The sequence below is a fragment of the Hyla sarda genome, chromosome 10 (assembly GCF_029499605.1).
Source record: "Hyla sarda isolate aHylSar1 chromosome 10, aHylSar1.hap1, whole genome shotgun sequence".
Taxonomy (NCBI): Eukaryota; Metazoa; Chordata; class Amphibia; order Anura; family Hylidae; genus Hyla; species Hyla sarda.
The window spans coordinates 137682849-137708485 of record NC_079198.1 but is presented as its reverse complement, the minus strand read 5'-3'; the positions used below and the strand labels follow the sequence as shown (position 1 = coordinate 137708485).

General features: G+C 41.1%; 1 protein-coding gene across 7 annotated transcripts in view; it reads left to right on the top strand.

Moving 5' to 3' along the window:
- Nucleotides 1-25637, top strand: part of LOC130293821 (calmodulin-binding transcription activator 1-like) — a 1711968-nt gene that overhangs the window by 1072324 nt on the left and 614007 nt on the right. The window lies entirely within an intron of this gene.

The window sequence follows — 25637 nt, the reverse complement described above, 5'->3', positions numbered from 1 at the left end:
TATCTTCACCATCCCTGGAGGCAGGAGCATTCCCCGGGAATGGTGAAAATAAAGATTTTACCCTATATAACGCTTTGCCAAGTGTTATATAGGGTAACATCTGATGATTGGTTCCCTTTAAGTTGTAAACATCTCAACCAAAAGTAGACAACCTCTCCAACAATAAATGTCAAATGCTTTACCGCCACCTCCAATCCTCGAATCAGGGACTTTACTCAAGCTCCTCGCACACAATACTAACCCGAGAGGAACCCACTCCAAATAAACAAGAGTTCTTCCCTCAATGAGCCTTACGTGACCTTGACTTTAAATCTCCTGTAAACAATCAGGTGGCAATGTTGTCCCGGAGGATACGGAAAAAAAAAAAGAAAAAAATACAACCCGGTAAGAAAACATGGAGATGAATATTCTGCTATAATAAATATCCGGCACTGGAGGAAAAATTCTTCCCCTAGATAGGAAAATAACAAAAAAAAAACTAAATTGAAATAATATCTATGTATTTAGATAAAACGTATAATGATGAGTGACAGAGCAGATTGTAACATTGCTGTAAATAGGCCGGGACGGGCTGTAATAGCGCCGTGTCTGTCATGTTCTACCCAATTTAATTATAATTTTGCAGACCTCGGCAGAGATTTTTTGTTTGGGGCATCAGAATTTGGTGTATCTTATTAGCGCGAAGAACGTGCTTCATGTGTTAACCAGGATTTTGTTATTCCAGACGTAAAACGTATTCTACATCTCGGAACTGAGAGTCAAACTATCTCGTAATTTATGTTTAATCAGTGAAAAGTCCTGTCGACATTCAAGGCTGCATGTTGAGGTTGGCGAGTCAAGACGGGATCTGTGCTTCTCCATACATATTGTAGGGTTCCGATGACTCTGTTTGACGGGATTGTAAGAAAACCTTATGTAACATCAAGGTCATGGTGAGTTTTACATAGGATACACGTGATAATACAAACTGTGAACCTTCAATTATGAATGATGATATGGGTAGTGGTGTCAGTTATCATAGGGCTATTGTTGTGGTGTCGAAAATCAAAGTCAATTGTGGGTACTCTATTTTATATAACAGAATATAAATGTACAGTGAAATCTCCCTTAGCGATACTGGCTGGTAGTCCGGGGGACGCTGATCAGCTTGATGCTTACCGTGCCCGAATCCGCCGCGCCGTTCAGCCATAACCTTCTATTTTCAGTATATGTTAATGAGGTGCTAACTGGCACCGGCCAGACTAACTGGCACTCTGTCGTTAGTGCCGCCTGCCACAGTAGCCGCCCAGCTCATCGATATTCCTCCCCTTCCTGCGCCTCTCCCCACTCTGTAATGAAGAGAGAGGGGAGGAATATTGATGAGCCGGGCGGTGCTGCGGCAGGCGGCACTGACGTCAGAGTGCCAGTTAGTCCGGCTGGTGCCAGTTAGCACCTCATTAGCATATACCGAAAATCAAAGATTACAGATGGATGGCGTTGTGGATCCGGGCATGGTAAGCTTAAAACTGATCGGAGTCCCCCTAACTACCAGCCAGTACTGCTGTTTAGTGCGGGGGGAGCAAGCTGACAGTTTTCCTTTAATTTCCCGGCCAATAAGACTTTAGGGTCTATTCACACGTATGCGCATCAAATCTGTGCAGAATACTGCACGTGTGAATAGACCCTAAAGGGAGTGATATCACGCCCCCTCCCATAGACTTGCATTGAGGGGGTGGGGCATGACATCATGAGCGGATGGGGCTATGACATCACTAGTTCCCGGCATTGGCTCCAGCGTTTCTGAACAGTTTTTTCCAAACGCTGAGCAGCGGAGTACCCCTTCAATGTATTTGCACCCTCCGAATAGGGGACATTCCCAATAGTGGAATGCGGACACACCCAACAATGGACAATAGGGGAAAAAACACTCCCAATAGGGGACAGCCAGGCTTATGTGCCGGCCCTACCTTGTACACAGGGCTGCTGTCAGGGGGTACAGCCAATACCCCAGTGAGGGGCCTAGGCCCAACACTGCACCCCCCTTCAGCAGCTCTAGCACAGAAGCAGATGACCGCTTTTTAAACAGTGATCTCCTGCTTCTGTACCCCAGCCGACCACATCATTCATCCCCCTCCTTCCCTGATCCCTCCATGCCACTTTATTCCCCCTGTGTCAAATCATCATTTTTACCCCCCCCCCCCATGCTATGTCATTCCTGCCTTTTTCCCCTTTTGCCACTTCACTATCATCCCGTTATGATAGCGGGAGAAAAAAGACGTGATGTGCACAAATTTTTCTCCTGCTATCTTCCTAACGGCCGGTACACTGACGGGCAGTAACGTCAGTGTGAAAGAAGCCTAATATTGCTTTTTATTATGTTCTATAGGTAATTACACTGTGGAGTGAGTACAGAACAGTATTTTGAGCCTTTTTCCCCAATAGGGGACATCTCTCTCAATAGCGGGCACTTTTTTTATTCACTATAAGTGTCCGCTATTGGGGGATTTTATTGCATTGGCTTAAAGCAACACTAATGCAAGAATGAACCTAAGCATGTATGGTAAAGATAAAAGCGTAAAAACACAGAGGAGGATTTATCAAAAACCTGTCCAGAGGAAAAGTTGCTGAGTCGCCCATAGGAACCAATCAGATTGCTTCTTTCATTTTTCAGAGGCCTTTTAAAAAATCAGAGAAGCAATCTCAATGAAACCATTGAGTAGATGATGCAGGCGTGATAGCGACAATGCGTTCTTATAAATCATAGCATGTACGCTGTCTTGTTGTCCTTCTGTATCAATACAGAATAAAACCTACAGATGCAAAGAGAAGGAAGACAAGCGCACTCACCACATTTCTTGCTTCGTCTGTGATATTTATTAAAGCCAATACAGAGTCCAAGGTGCAGGGGATCCATGGACACCTCCCTCCTTTGTCGTCCCCCTGCACCTTGGACTCTGTATTGGCTTTAATAAATAGCCCAGATGAAGCAAGAAATGTGGTGAGTGCGCTTGTCTTCCTTCTCTTTGCATCCGTATAAATACTGAACTGTATCAATTGCAAGCTGAGCACCGCTAATACTTGTACACGTGCAGAGCGCCTGCCGCAGTGTGTCCTATAAAGCGAGTCCGCGTGGTGTGTGAAACAGCAGTGCCAGGTGCACTTTTTCTTCTTCTATACATAATAAAACTACTTGCATATGAATCCTGGATGGTTCAAATAATAGCTGAAGATTCATGACAGGTTGTACTTGCATTTTGCCTTTAGAGGGATAGTGTTAAATATATCTATCACATATGCAAAAAACGAAACTAGTTGGTGCCCTATCATGAATGGTAAAGATAAAGGTGTAAAACACAGTGTTCTGTAAATTAAATCATTTCAACAGGGTGTCTGTGTAGATGTTCAGTTTAGGTCATGCAGAAGTGATAACCAGGGCTGTGGAATCAGAGTCGAGGAGTCGGAGTCGGACAAAATTTTGGGTACCTGGAGTCGGAGTCGGCAAACAATGCACCAACTCCGACTCCTACTGAATTTAGATTGGTATAAAAAAAAAAGAAAGTTTAAATGTCCTAATTCCCAAAAAGTTATAACTAATGACTTCTCTACTGTAAGAATAAAGACCAATGCATGCAATGCCTCACGTAACCGCAAAACGGACACGTTACGTGACCGTGAAGAAGCAAGCCTTTCATGTGCTTCACTATATGGCACGCAACGCACAATTAGGAGTGGCAATACTTATACTTTCCATAGTGTTGTGTTCTGCTGTTACAGGGAACCCATGGGGAACCCATGTTTTTTGCAGGACTAGAGACACTTGTATAAGTGAAGGGAATGGAGGGTCAATAGTTCAAGACTGAAGCTGTAAACCATTGGAAAAACTGCTGCCATTCAGCTAAGGCTATAAAAACTTGTAAACTCCGATTGTTAGCTTAAACTTTAAACATGACTATGGGATTCTACTAGGGAAATCATGTTTATAATAAATGCCCCTTCCTGGATCCTCCCACTGCCCTATCTTCAGCAGCAGATCAGCACACAAAAAGGGGAAGGCAGCAGCTTCTGCCCAACTACCTTTCTCTGCTAGAAGAGCTTAGAAGAACTTGGTGGAACAGCTTCTTGGATTCAACTGTAAGTGCTTATAAATGCATTCGCATATTAATAAAGAGGAGTCAGAGTTGGGGAGTCGGAGTCGGAAGTACAAAAAACTGCGGAGTCGGAACATTTATCTACCGACTCCACAGCCCTGGTGATGACCACAATGCATTCTTATAAAAAGCTGTTCCCATGCTGGAAACTGGTCACATCTATTCTCTTCATAGGATATAACCTACTTGCATTTATGGTGTAACTAGTTGTATCAAGTGTATTGTCATATCAGTTGCTAATCATTAGTAGAACATTAATGCAGTTGTCAATTAGGATTGTTTTATGGAGAGTATTATCAATTATCATTGTGCTATTCCAAGTTTTGGCAATTTTCCTTATCATTATAGGTGTTACCATTTTTATTGGTATTTTATAGTTTTATGGTGTAATTGGTGTTATTATTCATTATCCTGCTGTCCTGTAATTACTGAAGATAATGCTATCATTTATCATTGATTACACATAGGATTGTCATTTATCACCTGATTATGTACAGTGTATTCCATTCATCATTATGATATAGATAACAGGATGTCAAGGACTGTGGCAATTACCGGGGCATTATTATGGATGTGAATACCAATGGGGTGGTACTGTAAATAATTCCCACCATGGTGCCAATTATTCTGGTGTCATTGTGGCTATAAAATGATTATTGGGCTACTATTGTAATGTTGTCAATTATCTGGTTGTCATGTATATTATTATCTATTGCTGTTATATTTCTGCTGGTTTCAGTTTCCGTGAAATTATTGCTGCAGGTATTGCTATCAAATATTATTGGGTTAAATTGGTTATCCAGGAAAAACATTTTATATATATATATATATATATATATATATATATATATATATATACTTGCTCCAGAAAGTTAAACAGATTTGAAAATTATTTCTATTAAAAAAATCTTAATCCTTTCAGTAATTATGAGCTGCTGAAGTTGAGTTGTTCTTTTCTATCTAAGTGCTCTCTGATGACACGTGTCTCGGGAACCGCCCAGTTTAGAAGCAACTCCCCATAGCAAATCTCTTCTACTCTGTGCAGTTCCCGAGACAAGCAGAGATGTCAGCAGAGAGCACTGTTGCCGGACAGAAAACAACAATTCAACTTCAGCAGCTGATAATTATTGGAAGGATTAAGATTTTTTTTTTTAATAGAAGTAATTTACAAATCTGTTTAACTTTCTGGAGCCAGTTGATATATAAAAAAAAAGTTTTTCCTGGAATACCCCTTTAAATTGGTTTTGTTAAAAGCTAGAAATACAGTGCCCCCCCCCCCCCCCCGACCTACGATGGCCCCGACATACGATCATTTCAGCATACGATCACTCTCAGAGGCAGCATCAACATACGATGCTTTTGTATGTCGGGGCCATCGCATAAACGGCTATCCGGCAGCGCAGACTGCTTCAGCTGCCACCGGATAGCCGTTTACCGTGCCCCATGTGCTCCGTTGACGATCACTTACCTGTCCTCGGGGCTCCGGAGCGTCCTCTTGGGATCCCCTGCATTGTCGGCGCTCTCCATCGTCATCATCACGTCGCTGCGCACGCCGTACCGTCATCCAATAGGAGCGACGTGATGGCGGCGACGGAGAGCGAGGATGCCGGGGAAGCAGAGGCCTTGCTGGAGCGTCGGGGACACCCCGGGGACACGGCGACAGCGATGGAAGGCGACATCCAGGGCAGCGGTGACGAGCGGTGACGGTCCGGAGCGGCGGGGACACGTGAGTACAACCTCCAATACCAGTGGTCTTCAACCTGCGGAGCTCCAGATGTTGCAAAACTACAACTCCCAGCATGCCTGGACAGCCAACGGCTGTCCGGGCATGCTGGGAGTTGTAGTTTTGCAACATCTGGAGCTCCGCAGGTTGAAGACCACTGTCCTATACTTTACATTGCACCGATCCATCAACATACGATGGTTTCAACAAACGATGGTCCATTTGGAGCGGATTACCATCGTATGTTGAGGGACCACTGTATTGACACGATCATATTGCGGTGTCATCTTTTATCAGGTTCTTATAGATAGTCCTATCAATTCTGAATTATAATTTCATTTCAGTGTTGTCAATTATCAGATCGTTATAGATAGTATGATGAGTTATCTTTATATATTGTAGTGTCGTCAATCCTCAGGTTGTTATGGATAGGATTATCAATTGTTAGGATATTATTTAAGAGTTGTCAGTTTGTTAAAGGGGTATTCCAGGAAAAAAACTTTATATATATATATATATATATATATATATATATATATATATATATATATATATAATATATCAACTGGCTCCAGAAAGTTAAACAGATTTGAAAATTACTTCTATTAAAAAATCTTAATCCTTTCAATAATTATCAGCTGCTAAAGTTGAGTTGTTCTTTTCTGTCTGGCAACAGTGCTCTCTGCTGACATCTCTGCTTGTCTCAAGAACTGCACAGAGTAGAAGAGGTTTGCTATGGGGATTTGCTTCTACTCTGGACAGTTCCCGAGACAGGTGTCATCAGAGTGCACTTAGACAAAAAAGAACAACTCAACTTCAGCAGCTCATAAGTACTGAAAGGATTAAGATTTTTTTTTTAATACAAGTAATTTACTAATCTGTATAACTTTCTGGAGCCAGTTGATATACATATATATATATATATATATATATATATATATATATATATATAGATATAAAAAAAAAGTTATTTCCTGGATAACCCCTTTAAATATAATAAGGGGGGGGAGGTAACACAGGAGGTATAATGCAGGATGTAACACATGGTATAAGAGAAGGGGTCTATCTCAGAAGACATGATGCAAGGGATTTGGAGGGTAATTACTGCTATTAAAAGATCTTAATCCTTTTAATAATTTTCAGCTGCTGAAGTTGAGTTGTTGTTTTCTGTCTGGCAACAGTGCTCTCTGCTGACATCTCTGCTTGTCTCGGGAACTGCACAGAGTAGAAGAGGTTTGCTATGGGGATTTGCTTCTAAACTAGGCGGTTCCCGAGTCACATGTCATCAGAGAGCACTTAGACAGAAAAGAACAACTCAACTTCAGCTGCTCATAAGTACTGAGAAGATTAAGATTTTTTAATAGAAGTAATTTACAAATCTGTTTAACTTTCTGGAGCCAGTTGATATATAAAAAAAAAAAAAAGTTTTTTCCTGGAATACCCCTTTAAGTATAAGTTTATAAATTACCATGCTAACATTGCATTGTCTCAGTCATCCGGTTGCTATGAATAGTTTTATCAATTATCAGATTGTTATTGCAGTGTTGTCAATTATTGTATTGTTATGGATAGTAGGGCCCCCTGAGGAAGGAGCGATACAGTGGCTGTAGGGGTTCAGTGACATACGGACAGATACTATGGGTGAGTGCATATAGGACCCCAGATTATTGGGAGGGAGCTACCAGGCTTGTACATCACCTATGGGCATAATATGAGATACGGCCATTTTATAGATCATTTATCCATCTGACTTATAACTTTTTTTGATAATCTTTAAGCTGGTGTTGCATCCAATCCTGTGCACTATATTTCATGTATGATAGCATATTGTATTCGTCTTGTCTGGTATTGGTGTCTGGTATTTATATTGGTTTGTTGTTGTTTGTCAATACCTCATACTTGTATTTTCATAATTTGAAATAAAACTTTGTAACTTTTATCTGGAGTTTTGTTGCTCTATTTTCTCTCTGGTGTAAATGTTATGGATAGTAGGATCGTGCCATCAATTATCAGGTTAAATGCCTAGTGTTATCAATTATCATGATTATATTTCAATGTCATCAATTATCGGATTGTTATGGATAGTGTTATCAATTATCGGATTGTTATGGATAGTGTTATCATTTATCGGATTGTTATGGATAGTGTTATCATTTATCGGATTGTTATGGATAGTGTTATCATTTATCGGATTGTTATGGATAGTGTTATCATTTATCGGATTGTTATGGATAGTGTTATCAATTATCATGATTATATTTCAATGTCATCAATTATCGGATTGTTATGGATAGTGTTATCAATTATCGGATTGTTATGGATAGTGTTATCAATTATCGGATTGTTATGGATAGTGTTATCAATTATCGGATTGTTATGGATAGTGTTATCAATTATCGGATTGTAATGGATAGTGTTATCAATTATTGGATTGTTATGGATAGTGTTATCAATTATCATGATTATATGGCAGCATTGTCAACCATCAGGACATTGTTGATCATTATATCAGGATTGTGAACGAGGGCAAAAATAGTATTAATGATTAGCACCATGATATCGTTGTGTTGTCATTATTATATTGTAGTGTCTTGTAACTCTATTTTTTATGTTATTTCACACGTTATTAATTATCTATCTATCTCATATCTATCTATTTATCTCATATCTATCTATCTATCTCATATCTATCTATATCATATCTATCTATCTCATATCTATCTATTTATCTATCTCATATCTATATATCTATCTATCTATCTATCTATCTCATATCTATCTATCTATCTCATATCTATCTATCTATCTCATATCTATCTATCTCATATCTATCTATCTATCTATCTATCTCATATCTATCAATCTATCTCATATCTATCTATCTATCTATCTCATATCTATCTATCTATCTATCTATCTATCTATCTATCTATCTATCTCATATCCATCTATCTATCTATCTATCTATCTCATATCTATCTATCTCCTATCTCTCTCTCTCATATCTATCTATCCTTTCATCCACCTTTTCAGGTTTGTGTTTTGATTGTTCACAATATATTTGGTTCAGGATAACTTCAGAGTTTTCGTGGTGATATTTTGGCCTCTTCGCTGACTGTGTTTTGGTGTAATTATATCCGCTATTACCATTTTATAATATAGGACATTATATATAACAATAATCTTGTGACGAGTCTTTTCACTCTATAGATGTAATAAATTGCGCCGTTCTCAGCCGCATGAAGCCACGATGACACCGATCCCCGCTCTCCGCTCTCTACACATAAAGTCAGAAGCAGAAACTTTGGCCATCATGCTGCCCGAATAACCTTCAGACACAAGCTTCTTATATAGATTAAAAAAATACATATGGTTTAATCCGGAAATAAGTTGTTTCTTATGCTCCGTGGTAGATTTCCTGAAATGTCACAGCCGGAGCGGTTCAGGCGGCGCAAATAATATTGTGCGATTTAATCTGGATCCTTCATCATATGCGAAGCTAAACTCAATTAAAACCGCCAAACCTGGCAAAAATAAGGAGGACGAATAATATACAGGGGCCGTATATAGTGACACCGGGTGGGGAAATACAAGATGGGAATATATAGAAGTGCTGGGGGGGGGGTACAAAGAACAGTTCATCCCTGGGGGTCCATCCCATCCCCACCTTGGGCTATCACATCTCCCGTCCTACCTACTCCACCATCTTGTATGTTTGAAACTTTACTGTCATCAAAAACTACCTTTGACCTATCAATCATTGCTGACTGCACCAGGTCCACTCCTGAAACCCAGTGTGACCGAGAGCCTTAGGCTGGCAAAGCGGAACGGCATTGCTCTCCGCTCCCTGGTTGGCCAACGATCCGTCCATTTATCTGCATGGAAGTCTATACCGAGAAATGGGCAAATCTCTCTTGTATCTCATATCTATCTCATATCTATCTCATATCTATCTCATATCTATCTATCTCATATCTATCTATCTCATATCTATCTATCTCATATCTATCTATCTATCTATCTATCTCATATCTATCTATCTCATATCTATCTCATATCTATCTCATATCTATCTATCTATCTCATATCTATCTATCTCATATCTATCTCATATCTATCTCATATCTATCTAATATCTATCTATCTATCTCATATCTATCTCATATCTATCTCATATCTATCTCATATCTATCTCATATCTATCTCATATCTATCTATCTATCTATCTATCTCATATCTATCTCTCTATCTCATATCTATCTATCTCATATCTATCTATCTCTCTATCTCATATCTCTCTATCTCATATCTATCTCATATCTATCTATCTATCTATCTATCTATCTCTCTATCTCATATCTATCTCATACCTATCTATCTATCTATCTCATATCTATCTATCTCATATCTATCCATCCATCTATCCCTTTATCCACATTTTCAGGTTTGTGTTCCCGTCTTATAAGGACAAGTGTGGTTCAGGATAACTTCACAGAAAGTAAATGTTTGTGGCAGTAAAGCCAAGACCGATCTTAGAGGAAACATCTGCTTTTAACCTAAAAGGAATATAGAGAAGTCAGTGAACCTTGGAGAGATGGAGCATCAGAGCTTCCGCTGATCCTCTGGAGATCTGTGAGATTTCTGCACAAAGTCATCGCTCCAAGACCATGGAATCATGGCGGGAATTCTCCGAGCGCCTCCTAGGATCCCTGTACTGAGCTCCAGCTCCTCTTATCCTGTAATAACGTTATACATTGTATCTACAGACAGAAGCATCTTCCATATATGCAACTATGGGGGGGGGGGGGGGGGCAAGCAAAAGCGGCAGTAGGCAGTAGGGCCCCTAAAAGGGTGTGAAGCCTTCTTACCCCATAAATATTAGCATTTTGGGCTGTATTGTTTTTTTATGTTCTGAAACAGATAAAATGGAAAAACATGAAAATTTCCCAATCCAGGACGGAGATTTACAACAAAGTAATAGACAGATATGAAACAGATTCGTCCTATGTCAGGAGTCATGGGACAAGCCCATCTATTGGGGCCACTGTGAGGGACCACACAGCAAGGACAGTAACGTCTTGTTTGTAGGACCTCTGTAAGGGGTCACTCAAGGTTAAAATGATCTGACCGCAGGGACCACTTGCTTCCCAAATGAAGGGCGAGACAGACAAGAAATGTGCTTGGTCGTCTTTGGCAGTGCCATAAGAGGTGTAGTGATTGGCAGTGCCATAAGAGGTGTAGTGTTTGGCAGTGCCATAAGAGGTGTAGTGATTGTCAGTGCCATAAGAGGTGTAGTGATTGGCAGTGCCATAAGAGGTGTAGAGATTGGCAGTGCCATAAGAGGTGTAGTGATTGGCAGTGCCATAAGAGGTGTAGTGTTTGGCAGTGCCATGAGAGGTGTAGTGATTGGCAGTGCCATAAGAGGTGTAGTGATTGGCAGTGCCATAAGAGGTGTAGTGATTGGCAGTGCCATAATAGGTGTAGTGATTGGCAGTGCCATAAGAGGTGTAGTGATTGGCAGTGCCATAAGAGGTGTAGTGATTGGCAGTGCCATAAGAGGTGTAGTGATTGGCAGTGCCATGAAAGGTGTAGAGATTGGCAGTGCCATAAGAGCTGTAGTGATTGGCAGTGCCATGAGAGGTGTAGTGATTGGCAGTGCCATGAGAGGTGTGTAGTGTTTGGCAGTGCCATGAGAGGTGTAGTGATTGGCAGTGCCAAAAGAGGTGTAGTGATTGGCAGTGCCATGAGAGGTGTGTAGTGTTTGGCAGTGCCATGAGAGGTGTAGTGATTGGCAGTGCCATAAGAGGTGTAGTGATTGGCAGTGCCATGAGAGGTGTAGTGATTGGCAGTGCCATGAGAGGTGTGGTGATTGGCAGTGCCATGAGAGTTGTAGTGATTGGCAGTGCCATAAGAGGTGTAGTGATTGGCAGTGCCATGAGAGGTGTAGTAATTGGCAGTGCCATGAGAGGTGTAGTGATTGGCAGTGCCATGAGAAGTGTAGTGATTGGCAGTGCCATGAGAGGTGTAGTGATTGGCAGTGCCATGAGAGGTGTAGTGATTGGCAGTGCCATGAAAGGTGTAGAGATTGGCAGTGCCATGAGAGGTGTAGGGATTGGCAGTGCCATGAGAGGTGTAGTGATTGGCAGTGCCATAAGAGGTGTAGTGATTGGCAGTGCCATGAGAGGTGTAGTGATTGGCAGTGCCATAAGAGGTGTAGTGATTGGCAGTGCCATAAGAGGTGTAGTGATTGGCAGTGCCATAAGAGGTGTAGTGATTGGCAGTGCCATGAAAGGTGTAGTGATTGGCAGTGCCATAAGAGGTGTAGTGATTGGCAGTGCCATAAGAGGTGTAGTGATTGGCAGTGCCATGAGAGGTGTAGTGATTGGCAGTGCCATGAGAAGTGTAGTGATTGGCAGTGCCATGAGAGGTGTAGTGATTGGCAGTGCCATGAGAGGTGTAGAGATTGGCAGTGCCATGAAAGGTGTAGAGATTGGCAGTGCCATGAGAGGTGTAGTGTTTGGCAGTGCCATGAGAGGTGTAGTGATTGGCAGTGCCATGAAAGGTGTAGAGATTGGCAGTGCCATGAGAGGTGTAGGGATTGGCAGTGCCATGAGAGGTGTAGTGATTGTCAGTGCCATGAGAAGTGTAGTGATTGGCAGTGCCATGAGAGTTGTAGTGATTGGCAGTGCCATGAAAGGTGTAGAGATTGGCAGTGCCATGAGAGGTGTAGTGTTTGGCAGTGCCATAAGAGGTGTAGTGTTTGGCAGTGCCATAAGAGGTGTAGTGATTGTCAGTGCCATGAGAAGTGTAGTGATTGGCAGTGCCATGAGAGGTGTAGTGATTGGCAGTGCCATGAGAGTTGTAGTGATTTTCAGTGCCATGAGAGTTGTAGTGATTGGCAGTGCCATGAGAGGTGTAGTGATTGGTGGCTGAGCATGAAGGCTGCTGCTCTATTTATTTGAGAGACAAGAATCCCCTGTTCTCATGGTCGGTGATGGTCCCAGCCATTAGACCCCCCACTGAACAACAAATCTTGTCACCTATCCTGAACAGATACTAGAATATGGGACCCAGCCCCCACCCCTGTCAACTGGTGGATTGGTGGCTGAGGATGCATGCTGTTCAGGATGCACATATAACAACATATAACAACCATGTAACATCTACCAAAGAATTCTCCAGCCCACAGGATCCTTGCAGGATAGTCTATCCTTAAAGGGGTACTCCACTGGCCGACGTTCAGAACATTTAGTTCCGAATGCTGTGTATGCGCTGCGGGGGTCGACCATGCCCCTCATGATGTCACACCACGCCCCCTCAAAGCAAGTCTATGGGAGGGGGTGTGAGGGCTGTCATGCCCCCTCCCAAAGACTTCCATTGAGGGGCATGCATTGAGGGCTGACCCCCCCCCTCCCCCCACAGTGCGCACATAGTGTTCAGAACTAAATGTCCCAAACGCTGGCAGGTGGAGTACCCCTTTAAATGGCTCTGGGCCATCCATTTTGTTAGCAGAATTGTACAATGATTGGACCCTCCATTGATCAACCACTACAATAGGACAAAATAAGTACTGCATGGTTCCCCTCAAAATGAATTGGCTGCCTGTGCAATGCATAGACGCGCCAGATAGTCCTCCCTCCCAATGTTTTATTTTCTTTTTGGCTTAATAATGAATTCATTGATTTCAGACTTGGCAAAAAGGGGTATTCTAGAATAGGGTTTCTAAACTCGATCACTGCTTTATAAGAGTTATCTTAAAGGGGTATTCCAGGCAAAAACTTTTTTTTATATATCAACTGGCTCCGGAAAGTTAAACAGATTTGTAAATTACTTCTATTAAATAATCTTAATCCTTCCAATAGTTATTAGCTTCTGAAATTTTCTGTCCAACTGCTCAATGATGATGTCACGTCACGGGAGCTGTGCATGATGGGAAAATATCCCCATAGGAGCTGGACAGCTCCTTGTACGTGAGTCATCAGAGAGCAGTTAGACAGAAAACAGCAACTCAACTTCAGAAGCTAATAACTATTGGAAGGATTAAGATTTTTAATAGAAGTAATTTACAAATCTGTTTAACTTTCCGGAGCCAGTTAATATATAAAAAAAAGTTTTTGCCTGGAATACCCCTTTAAGTTTTTCAAGAATAATAATCTGCTGTGTCTGAAAAAAACAAAACTATACTTACCTATTTGTGGTCCCCCACAGCTCCAGTCCAGGTCTTCTGTCTTCTTCCTACTTCCAAGAGTAGCACTAGTTGTAGAACCTGCCAGCTCAGCCAATCACTGACCAAGATGGTACACCGCAGGACCTGCAATGAGCGCTTGTCTTGGAAGCAGGAAGAAGACCGAAGATTGTGGCACCAGAATGACTGGGAGCTGCGAGGGGGCGGGGTCTAGGTTTAGTATGATTTTTTTTTCTAGGCGCCTGCGGGATATAAATTTTTGAAAAATTCTGGATAACTACTTTAAAGAGGTACTCCATTGCCCCAGCATTTGGAACATTTTGTTACGAATGCAGAGTGCTGGCTGCGGGGGTCGTGACGCCATGGCCACACCCCCTCAATTCAAGTCTATGGGAGGGGGTGTGGTGGCTGCCACACCTCTACCATAGAATTGCATTGAGGGGGTGTGGCATCACGAGGGGCGTGACCGTGACATTACTACCCCTGCAGCCCGCACCAAGCATTCAGAACAAAATGTTCCAAATTCTGGGGCAGTGGAGTACCCCTTTAATATATCCTTTTGAATGTGAATTTGGAAGGCACTATGGTCTCCCACAGGGGGTTCTTCAGAGTTGCCCGAGTGGATGTCCTTCCCCTTGGCTTTTATTATGGTACAACCCATCAGATCTGCTGCCTCCACCATGCCCGGGCGCCGTCTTTCCACCAGCTCCGCTCCCTATGTTTCCAACCTCGGAAAGTTTAATAGCAATTTAAATATTTAGCTCCTTCTCGACTCCCCCGTCTTGCCATGTTTAACTGTCTTGTGGGGAACTAATCTGATGGCGAGAATGAGCTAAACAAATTGCATTTCTTTCTTTGGGGACGGCGCCTTCTGAACGCGCTGCTGTGTCTCATTGAAATCCGCTCGCAGGCAGTACTTCCCTTTTCAGTCAGAAGAAACCTCAGAGCGAAGCATCAATCTGATAAAAGGTTCAGATACCAAAAAAATAAAGTACAATTTGCTGGTTGAAGTAAATTACAAGCTGCGGTTGTTTTGTCTGGGGCAGAGGATGATGGGGAATATCTTAGTCAGGTCATTTGTTATCCCGGTCACATGACGCTGATCCGTTTTTAATTTTTTATTTGATCTCTTAAAGATGTGGAAGAAAATCATTTGTTTCCAATGTTATGAACGGATGGAATAAGAATGAGGAAACATTGTGCCTGGGAATCAGGTTCTGCTGCTACATTTATGGAAATGAGGGCGGAAAATGCCGACATGACGATACATTCCCTGCCGTAAAACATGGGTACGAGCGTGTGTTGTGCCATGGTCGTGCCAGCTGTATGGCTGTATGAGGTGCAGTGGTATCCTGGTGCCAGGGGGAGCCTAAAAGCTACTATGCTACGTAGTAAGATAATAGTCGTATAAATGCCCAATGGTAGGTCGGGGTCCTGGGACATATGTTTTGTGGGGCCCAGGAACTTCAGGTTGCTCCTCTGCTGCCAGGTTTTCACTAGTGCCCCCTACATTTCCCATCATCTAAGCAAAATTCCCCTTTGGAGTCCTTTCTAGCTAAGCTCTGATATCAGGTTGAAACATCAGTTCAAGGTATAGTCAAGCCCAATATGGATACATTGTTCAATTCTATTGGTAACCAGCAGCTTATTGTGTCCATTGTCGGTATCTATTGGTAACCAATTGTTTATTGTTTGAAAGGAGTTTAAAGTTTTCAAATCAACTGGTGCCAGAAAGTTAAACAGATTTGTAAATTACTTCAATTTTTTTAACCCTTCTAGTACTTATCAGCTGCTATATACTACAGATATACTTCAGATACATTTGTGAATTTCTTTTCTTTCTGACCACAGTGCTCTCTGCTGACACCTCTGTCCATATCAGGAACTGTCCAGAGTAGAAGAGGTTTGCTATGGGGATTTGCTTCTAATCTGGACAGTTCCTGACATGGACAGAGGTGTCAGCAGAGAGCACTGTGGCCAGACTGGAAAGAACTTTACACATTTTTCTGGAGCATACAGCAGATGATAAGTACTGGATGGATTACAATTTTGAAATAGAAGTAATTTACAAATCTGTTTAACTTTCTGGCACCAGTTGATTTGAAAACATTTGTTTTCCACCTGTTTCCACCGTAGTTCCCCTTTAATTAAAGGTTTTTTATTGGTTACACTATTGGTTTATACATATGATCTGTATCCTAGCAGTGAAAAGTTCTTCGAACAGACTTACATTTTGTGCAACCCCTGATTCTGACAGCCCGTTATGTACATGGTGACTAATGGTTCATTCTTTCCATGGCTGGTTAACCTTGATGACCATTGCTTGACCAATTGTTTCCATTGTTGGTCTCTATTGGTTGACTATCGGTTAATTTTTCCATTGTTGGTTTCCATTGATGGCCATTGGTTCATTCTTTCCATTATAGGTTTCTATTGGTGACCACTGATTCATAGTTTATATTGCTGGTTTCTATTAGTGAACATTGGTTAATATTTCCATCATTGGTTTCCATTGGTTCACTGTTTACATTTGTAGGTTTTTTATAAGTGACCAATGGTTCATTGTGTCAATTGTTGGTTTCCACTGGTGATCATTGTTTCATTGTTTATATTGCCGGTTTCATGGGTGAACATTGGTTAATTTTTCCATTGTTGATTTCCATTGGTGACCATTGGTTCATAGTTTATATTGCTGGTTTCTATTGGTGACCAATGGTTAATATTTCCATTGTTGATTTGCATTGGTGACCATGGGTTTATTGTTTACACTGTAGGCTTCTACTGGTGACCATTGTTTCTTTGTTTCCATTGTTGGTTCCTCCATTGGTTCTTCTGTAGGTTCATTGTTTAAATTGTTGGATTCATTGTTTACGTTGTAGGTTTCTATTGATGACACCATTAGTTTATACTCTATGGGGAGCTTTCATCAAGAGTGGTGTAGGTGAACGTCTTTTTACCCATTAATTCATGTGGTGGAAATGTGCACCTGCACCAGATTTATTACATGGTGCAGAGCAAGTGATAAATCTGGTGCTGATCACATTTCTTTCTTCAGTACACCACTTTGTATGGTGATTCCTTTGTGACTTTTTGTGCGACTTATTATTCCGTGCAACAAACTGTGCGACTTTGTAAAAAATGCTTTCCACGGTCAGTTCTGTAAGCCAAGTCAGGGCTGGTGTAGATTTGCACCTAAGTTAGCACAGTTGCCACAAAAGATGCGACAAACTGAAAAGTCGCATATGATGAATTCCTTACCACTGCCTGATATCAACTGAAATCATGACTTGGTATGTTCCTTTTGAAAAACCTAAAGAAAAAGTCGCAATGAAAAGTCTCAAAACAGCATCTGAGACAAACTGTGAGACAAATATACACCACAAAACCAGGGTAAAACCAATGATAAAGTCCCCCTATATGTGCAGGTATACTAGCAGAGAAATATTCTCTAGACTTGTAACACATGTAACGTGTCTAAATTAGGTGCATTTCAGTAACTTGGCATAAAAGTTACCCATGAAAGCAAATGTGACCTAACGTTAGATATATTTATTCTTGGTTTCTACTAATGCGTCAATGGTTCTTTCACTGCTTTGAATCTATTACTGGTTTCTACAGGTCTATAATGGGCCATTGATTTAATGGCTTGTTTCTATTGGTGACCAATGACTCATTGTAGGTTTCTATTGGTGAAACTATTGGTTTGCACTATATATCTGCTGTTGGCCAAACTGACTTTCATTCTGCACAACACTGTGGGACACATTTCTGTATTGGATAATGGACGTTGTCCGCGACAATCCAATCCAGCCAGTCGTGTCCATGCATTACAACAAATACATGATATATTGTGACAATTTGTGTGACTTATAATGACTAGTGATGGGTGGCAGGGGCCATATTCGAATTTGGGATATTTCGCGAATATACGGACGAATATTTGTCCTATGTTCGCCAAATTCGCATATTCGCTATGTTCATTCCCTTCTTTTTCCCATGCAAAAATTTGTAATGAAATTTGCATAATGCGCATGCGCGATTATATCTTTCACCTAAAAGAAGGGAGGAATCAGTGTACACATCATTGTTGAACGACTATTCGTTTTTACGACTATGTATCGCTATATTCTATTTGTGGTAAAAATTTGCATTTCGAATATTCACACTCAACGCTAAGTATCTTTAATAAATCATGTCTCCCAATCCCCAAGCCCCACCCAGTTCTCCGCCCTCAGCACATTATGGAATCCACCGGATCTGGAAGAAAATATGAATAACTTTTAGAGTATTTCCGGTAATGACTTTGACTTCTCTATAGTCTAGGTCATATAGTCTCCTCTCCCACCCCCCCATGGCAATGAATAATCTGCATTTACTGTATATCACACATTTCATTCCTCAGAACTCCACACTGTGAACAATCACAGCTAAACCATGGCACCTTGCAGAAGCTGTAATTCCATAGAGCTTAGGCATCAGACCAGATTGTAGAGGCGATGCACACCTGAGCAAGCGGGCTGGTAATTAAAGCTGATTTAATTATGTATTAATTACCAGGCTCAAGGTTTTGGATTGGCTCCAGTTTTCCAGTCCTAGACACTCGGTTCTTTCTCCATGTAATAGATCAGTGTGTACATGGTGGCGGAATGGGGGGTCCCTTACGTTCCGATATGGGGTCGGGGGGTATCACATAAGCAATGATTGAAGTGAAGCAATTGGGGGACATGAAAGTATCTCAGCTTAATATTGTATTTATTTATTCATTTATTTAATGAATGATTTAATTATTTATTTTTATTTATTTATTTATTTTAATTTTAAATTTATTTGCAGCCACCTAGTGCTTTTTGGCAGTATTACAGTTGTAATCTTTGGTTTATTTGGTATAAAAATAGACATTCGGTATTAATTAGATTAAAAATATGCATAGAAAACAAGGGAGGCACTCGCTATACAGTTGCGAATGCCTCCTTTTTATTTTTGGTGCAAACAATCACAGGATAGCGGGGACGATGTCCCCGCTATCCTGTGAATGTTTGCACCAAAAATAAAGACATTGATCCACTGAATGAATCAACTGAACTTCTCACTCCCGTCTCCGAGACTTCACTCGTGCTGCACCGGTTCTCTGGAATGCTATCCCTCAATCCCTCAGACTCAACAACAACAATCATCGTTTCAAATGTGGCCTAAAAACACATCTCTTCAGACAGGCCTATAACATTCTCTAATTGGCCTCAACATATCCCCAACATATCCTCAACATATCCCCAACATATCCTCAACATATCCCCAACATATCCTCAACATATCCTCAACATATCCTCAACATATCCTCAACATATCCCCAACATATCCCCAACATGTCCTCAACATATCCCCAATATATTCCCAACATATCCCCAACATATCCTCAACATATCCTCAACATATCCTCAACATATCCTCAACAAATCCCCAACATATCCCCAACATATCCTCAACATATCCCCAACATATTCCCAACATATCCCCAACATATCCTCAACATATCCCCAACATATCCTCAACATATCCTCAACATATCCCCAACATATCCCCAACATATCCCCAACATATCCTCAACATATCCTCAACATATCCTCAACATATCCCCAACATATCCCCAACATAACCCCAACATATCCCCAACATATCCTCAATATAATCCCAACATATCCCCAACATATCCCCAACATATCCCCAACATATCCTCAACATATCCCCAACATATCCCCAACATATCCTCAACATATCCCCAACATATCCCCAACATATCCCCAACATATCCCCAACATATCCCCAACATATCCTCAACATATCCCCAACATATCCCCAACATATCCCCAACATATCCTCAACATATCCCCAACATATCCCCAACATATCCCAACATATCCTCAACATATCCTCAACATATCCCCAACATATCCCCAACATATCCTCAACATATCCCCAACATATCCCCAACATATCCCCAAAATATCCCCGACATATCCCCGACATATCCCCAACATATCCCCAACATATCCCCACACCTCTTGTTTGAATAGTTATTGTGTAATTTTATGTCTGATACTTGTCTTTGTTTGTACCCCATAATTGTAAGCGCTGCGGAATCTGTAGGCGCCATATAAATAAATAAAATTAAAATAATAATATTAAGTGCCTCCCTTTTTTTCTATGCATATGTTTGAGCTGGTCTTGCTGTTTTTTGGGCAATTGAGCACCGCTAGAGTATTCCGTACCTGCAAGAGGTTTGTAAGGCTGTGCAGCATCTAGTCCCCTTAGGGTGGAGGGAATTACTTGGTTTGGCAGCTCAGACTGCTCTCTCTATTGCTTTAAGTTTAATAACCAAGAAAAAATGTAAGATATTCTGGTCTAATTTATTGTACAAAATTAAAGGGGTACTCCCATGGATAACCCTTTTTTTTTTTTTTTTTTTTTTTTAATCAACTGGTGCCAGAAAGTTAAACAGATTTGTAAATCACTTCTATTAAAAAATCTTAATCCTTCCAGTACTTTTTAGGGGCTGTATACTAAAGAAAAATCCAAAAAAGAAATGCATTTCCTCTGATGTCATGACCACAGTGTTCTCTGCTGACCTCTGCTGTTCATTTTGGGAACTGTCCAGAGCAGGAAAAAAATCCTCATTGCAAACATACGCTGCTCTGGACAGTTCATAAAATGGACAGCAGAGGTCAGCAGAGAGCACTGTGGTCATGACATCAGAGGAAATGCATTTCTTTTTTGGATTTTTCTTTAGTATAAAGCCCCTAAAAAGTACTGGAACGATTAAGATTTTTTAATAAAAGTGATTTACAAATGTGTTTAACTTTCTTGCACCAGTTGATTTAAAAAAAAATAATAATAATTCCACGGGAGTACCCCTATTTGCTTTTTGAAGATGCCCCGGTGGTTGTTGGTGGTATTGCATGTTTTAGTCTTCATCTTCAGTCTGTAAGTGCTAATCTACTTGATTGCTAACATATAGAACCTGCTTGTTATATAGAATTGATTTATTGAGAGGATGATACAATATGAAACATTTCTGCTCAATGTTATATGTAAATTGCATCAAACAATAGAAATGGACTGAACAATTTTCTCTGTCACCATCTGGTGGTCATTGACAGTACTACTAGTTCACTGATTTCTTCTTAAAATTAAACATAGATCAGCCTTACCAATAAAACCAGTCTTCTCATAATGCATTATGGTGCCTTCTCTTTCACAATGTAAGTGACGCCCACGCACCCGGCTGCCCACATGATAAAGAATTTCATCCCTCAGATCAGGCGCCTTCTTCCATTGCTTCATGTACCAGTTTTGATGCCACTTTTGGTGTGAACAGGGGTCAGCTTGGGCCCTCTGACTGGAAGGCAGGGTCCCATACACAACAGGTGCGATGTCTTGTGTGATCGGACTCCTTTCTATTATAGAGAGCTGGAAGTTTTTCAGCAGTTTGCTCTATAGCAGCTCTTTTGTGGGATCTGACCAGGTGGTCTAGCATTTGCATCCAAAATAATGAACTTTGACCGCCATGACCCTGACTCAGGTCACCAGTCATCCTTCCTTGGACCCATGGCCACCGAGTTCACTCCCCTGTATAAGGGTCACCGCTCATTCTTGATTGGACCCTTGTATTGGGGTCACCAGTCATCTTTCCTTTAACTCTTTTACCGGGGTCATTCCCCTCTACGGAGGTCACCTCTCATCTTTTTTTGGACCCTTGTACTGTGGTCATGCCCCTTTATTGGGGTCACCAGTCATCCTTCTTTGAACCTTGTGCTGAGGTCATTCCCCTTTACTGGGGTCATCTTTCATCTTTTCTTGGACCCTTGTACTGTGGTCACTCCCCTTTACCTGGGTCACCAGTCATCATTTCTTGAACCCTTGTACCTGTGTCATTCCCTTTTACCGGGGTCACCAGTCATCCTCCTTTGGACCCTTGTATTGGGGTCACTTCCCTTTATCCTTCCTTGGACCCTTATACCAGTGTCACTCTTCTGTACTGGGGTCACGACTTTCCTTGGACCCTTGTATTGGGGTCATTCCCCTTTTGACGGGGTCACCAGTCATCCTTTCTTGGACCCTTGTACCAGGGTTACACCCGTATCCCCTGTCCCAGCTCACCTGTCATCTTACTTGACCCTCTTCATACCAGAAATACTCCACGAGACTGCCCATTCCGTAGATGCTGGAACCCAATCCTCTAGACAATATGGTCCTTTTCACAGTCGTCTAGATCCATATTTTTTTCCACTTCCAACAAATCTCTTGGTTGGGCTTGATAAACACGTCTTTTGTCGACCTTTCAATGGAATCTACTTTAAAAATTGACTGGTCACTTGTCCTTCATGTTTCCCACCACCACAGACGCCACTATCCAAGATACCCAGAGATATTTGCCCCATCTCTCATTGGCTTCCCCAGCAGATTGATGTCTATTATGTACAATATCGAAATCCTTTGGATTCCCGCTCATAGTTTCCCTTATCTCCAGTAATCGTATCCCTCCCCCCTGACTATTCATCACGCTCCGTACTTTATCGACGTCCTCCATAGCGCTGTTTCCCCACCGAACTGTCACCCAGAAAATAGTTTTCTCCTATTTTGTCATAATATGCTCCATTTCTTATACATATACCCCCAGGTCCCTGAATTACTACTACGTTGAGCTGTATTTATCTAAGTCAAAGCATTTCCAGAATGCCTGGTAGCTTGTTATTATGCAAAAGGAAAAGTTTTTGCTTCAAATTAACCGTTTCACTGAAGAACGGGGGAACGACATTGGGAAAAGCTAATCATAGCCAAGCAAAATATATATTTTTCTGATTGCAAATGAAAGAAGAAAAAAAAAAAAAAAGGAAAAAAAGAAAATCTCATTACTTTTTGGTTACCATTCCTGGTCTCCAACTCAAATTTGTATTGTAAATTAAAAATGTTTTAATTACGCTCCTGCTGTCTCTCTGCTATTTCTTGCATTTTTAAACACAATGCGCCAATATAGAGCCAAGAAAAGGCTGCCGCCTGCCTGATTAAAGGGAAACAATACCGCAGCCTCCGGGGGGGTTTGGGGTCATAGAGCTCGATACATATTCAATGGGATGCAGATAAATATCAGACCCAGACCGATATCTATGTTACAATGTTACAATTTATCCTATTTTTACTTATTAAGACATCTTGTTATTTTTCTTTCGCATTTTCTCCTTTACTTTAATGGAGTACTCCGCTTGGAGCAGACGGCGGGGTCGCGATGTCATGGCCACGCCCCTCGTGACATCACATGATGCCCCCTCAATGAAAGTCTATGGGAGGGGGCGTGACGGCCGTCACGCCCCCTCCCATAGACTTTCATTCAGGGGGCGTGGCGTGACATCACAACCCTGCTGCCCGTACCCAGCGTTCTTAACGAACACCAGGTTCGGCACAGAGATCGTGGGGATGACGCCACTGGAAAGGGGATAAGATGTCTAGGGGAGGAGTACCCCTTTAATAGAGAGGAGAGTTTTGGTCCAATTTGGGGCCACAGACACTACTTTGTGGGGTACGGGCAGCTTTATGCTTGTTATTTTGCTATGATGAAATCTTTTTTCGTTCTAACTATATCACTCATTTTCTCGTACTTCTGCACTTTCACTCATATTCAGCGTCTTGAAAAATAAACAGAGAGGAGGGATTTATGGGTACAGAAATATTTGCATATGTGGACACCCTAGTAGCTCATTGGTCAGCACTGTAGCTGTCACCAGATAAAACATTCAATATAATGTTCCTTGTGTAATTAGCAGACACTTTCCCATTCACTTGCTTTTAAAAGTATTAACATAAATTTGTTTAAAATGTAATAGAAAAAAATGGCCACTAGGTGGCTCTGTTCTGTTTCCTGCCACAATTAATACAGTGAATTTTGTCTCCTCCTGGCCTGGCAGTAGACCAAACTAAGGGAGTGTTTCTCTGCACTGAGCTTGATTGGCAGCTGCACATCAAGTGAAAGCTCCACAGATTCTCACAGAAAGCTGCAAAGACTGAAGGCTGCAGGAGAGCCTCACTGATAGCAAAACAGGCTGAAACATGCACAGAGCCTGAAGTCTTCTATTCATCACAGCTCTGCAACCATGTGAGGGCGGAAGTGGTCCCCCGGCAGGCTTCAGTAATGTCATGGCTGCTGGGAAACGCCCACTTTCTCGTGCTGGGAAATTGCACTATGTGTGCACGAAGAACGGTATGACACACAGCTTTTTAAAGCTCTGACTTTTTTTTTAAGGGTGGGAGGGGTGTTAGGAATAGTTAGGGTACATAGTCTGAAGTAGTTTAGAAAAGTTTATTTGGTGACAGGTACTTTTTAAAACCTGACTAAGGACGACATCTGCAGGGAGTTTACGGTGGGGTTGAGAGTAAATTCAAATACCTGTTCAAAAATAATGCAAAATGTCTACTTCCCACAACAAATTGTAATGCGTTGACATAACTATTTAGAAAAAAAATGTAATAAAATAAAAAAATAAATAAAAATATATAAACAAAAAGAAGATTGCAGCAGCACTCTAAATAAAAAGAAATTAGGTTCTTGAGGCACTTTTTGAGCAAAATGTGTCCCCCATTCACATTATATATATATATATATATATATATATATATATATATATATATATATATATATATTATAGATACACAAGAACACTGCAGCACTCCGAGGTTAGATAGTAAAATCTATAAAAAATAATATATTCCATCATAGGTGCAAGAGCAACGTTTCGGCTGCATGCCTGCAGCCGAAACGTTGCTCGTGCACCTATGATGGAATACATTTTTTTCAAGATTTTACTATCTAACCTCGGAGTGCTGCAGTGTTCTTGTGTATCTACCTGAAGTTTGGAGATCTGCAACCAAGGTCCCCCACTGACCTGCACCCACCACAGGCTCTATTCGTTTTTGGTGTGCTGCTTTTTTTTTTTAATATATATATATATATATATATATATATATATATATATATAAAATATCTTTTTTTTTTCTATTTTCCCTTCTTATTTCCATATAACACCAATGCGGTGCTCAGCTGTCTAAGAACAGCGCTTCTCCACTACAGCGAGGAATGAACGACGAGGAATTATCAGAACAATAGCGGGAAGAATTATCCTTATTATAAATGACGGCCGAGGGAATTCCCATAATAGGCATATCTTCTTTTGTAGATTATTTAGTGTTGTTGCGTGCGCCAAATGTCCCCTTTGTGATGCATTGTAAAGTAAATTAACCTTTCTCTTGTAATCCTTCACAAACAAAGGGATTACAAACCTAGAGATATACACAGGAAAATAAAAGCAGCCCCATGTAAATGAAATTACAAGGTGGGAATAAAGAAAAAAAAACAAAAATGACATTATGTGTAAAGGACGACGAATATAATCAGAGCAGTAAGATTATTCTGTATACTGTGTGAACGCTGCATGGGAAGAGGCTCTGGGCTCAATCCAAACCGGAGTAGAGAAGAAGAGGAGGTGTGGCCTATAGGAGCCAATCAGATCGCTACAGTTAGTTACATTGTATTAATCATTAATCCTCTGTAAATGAA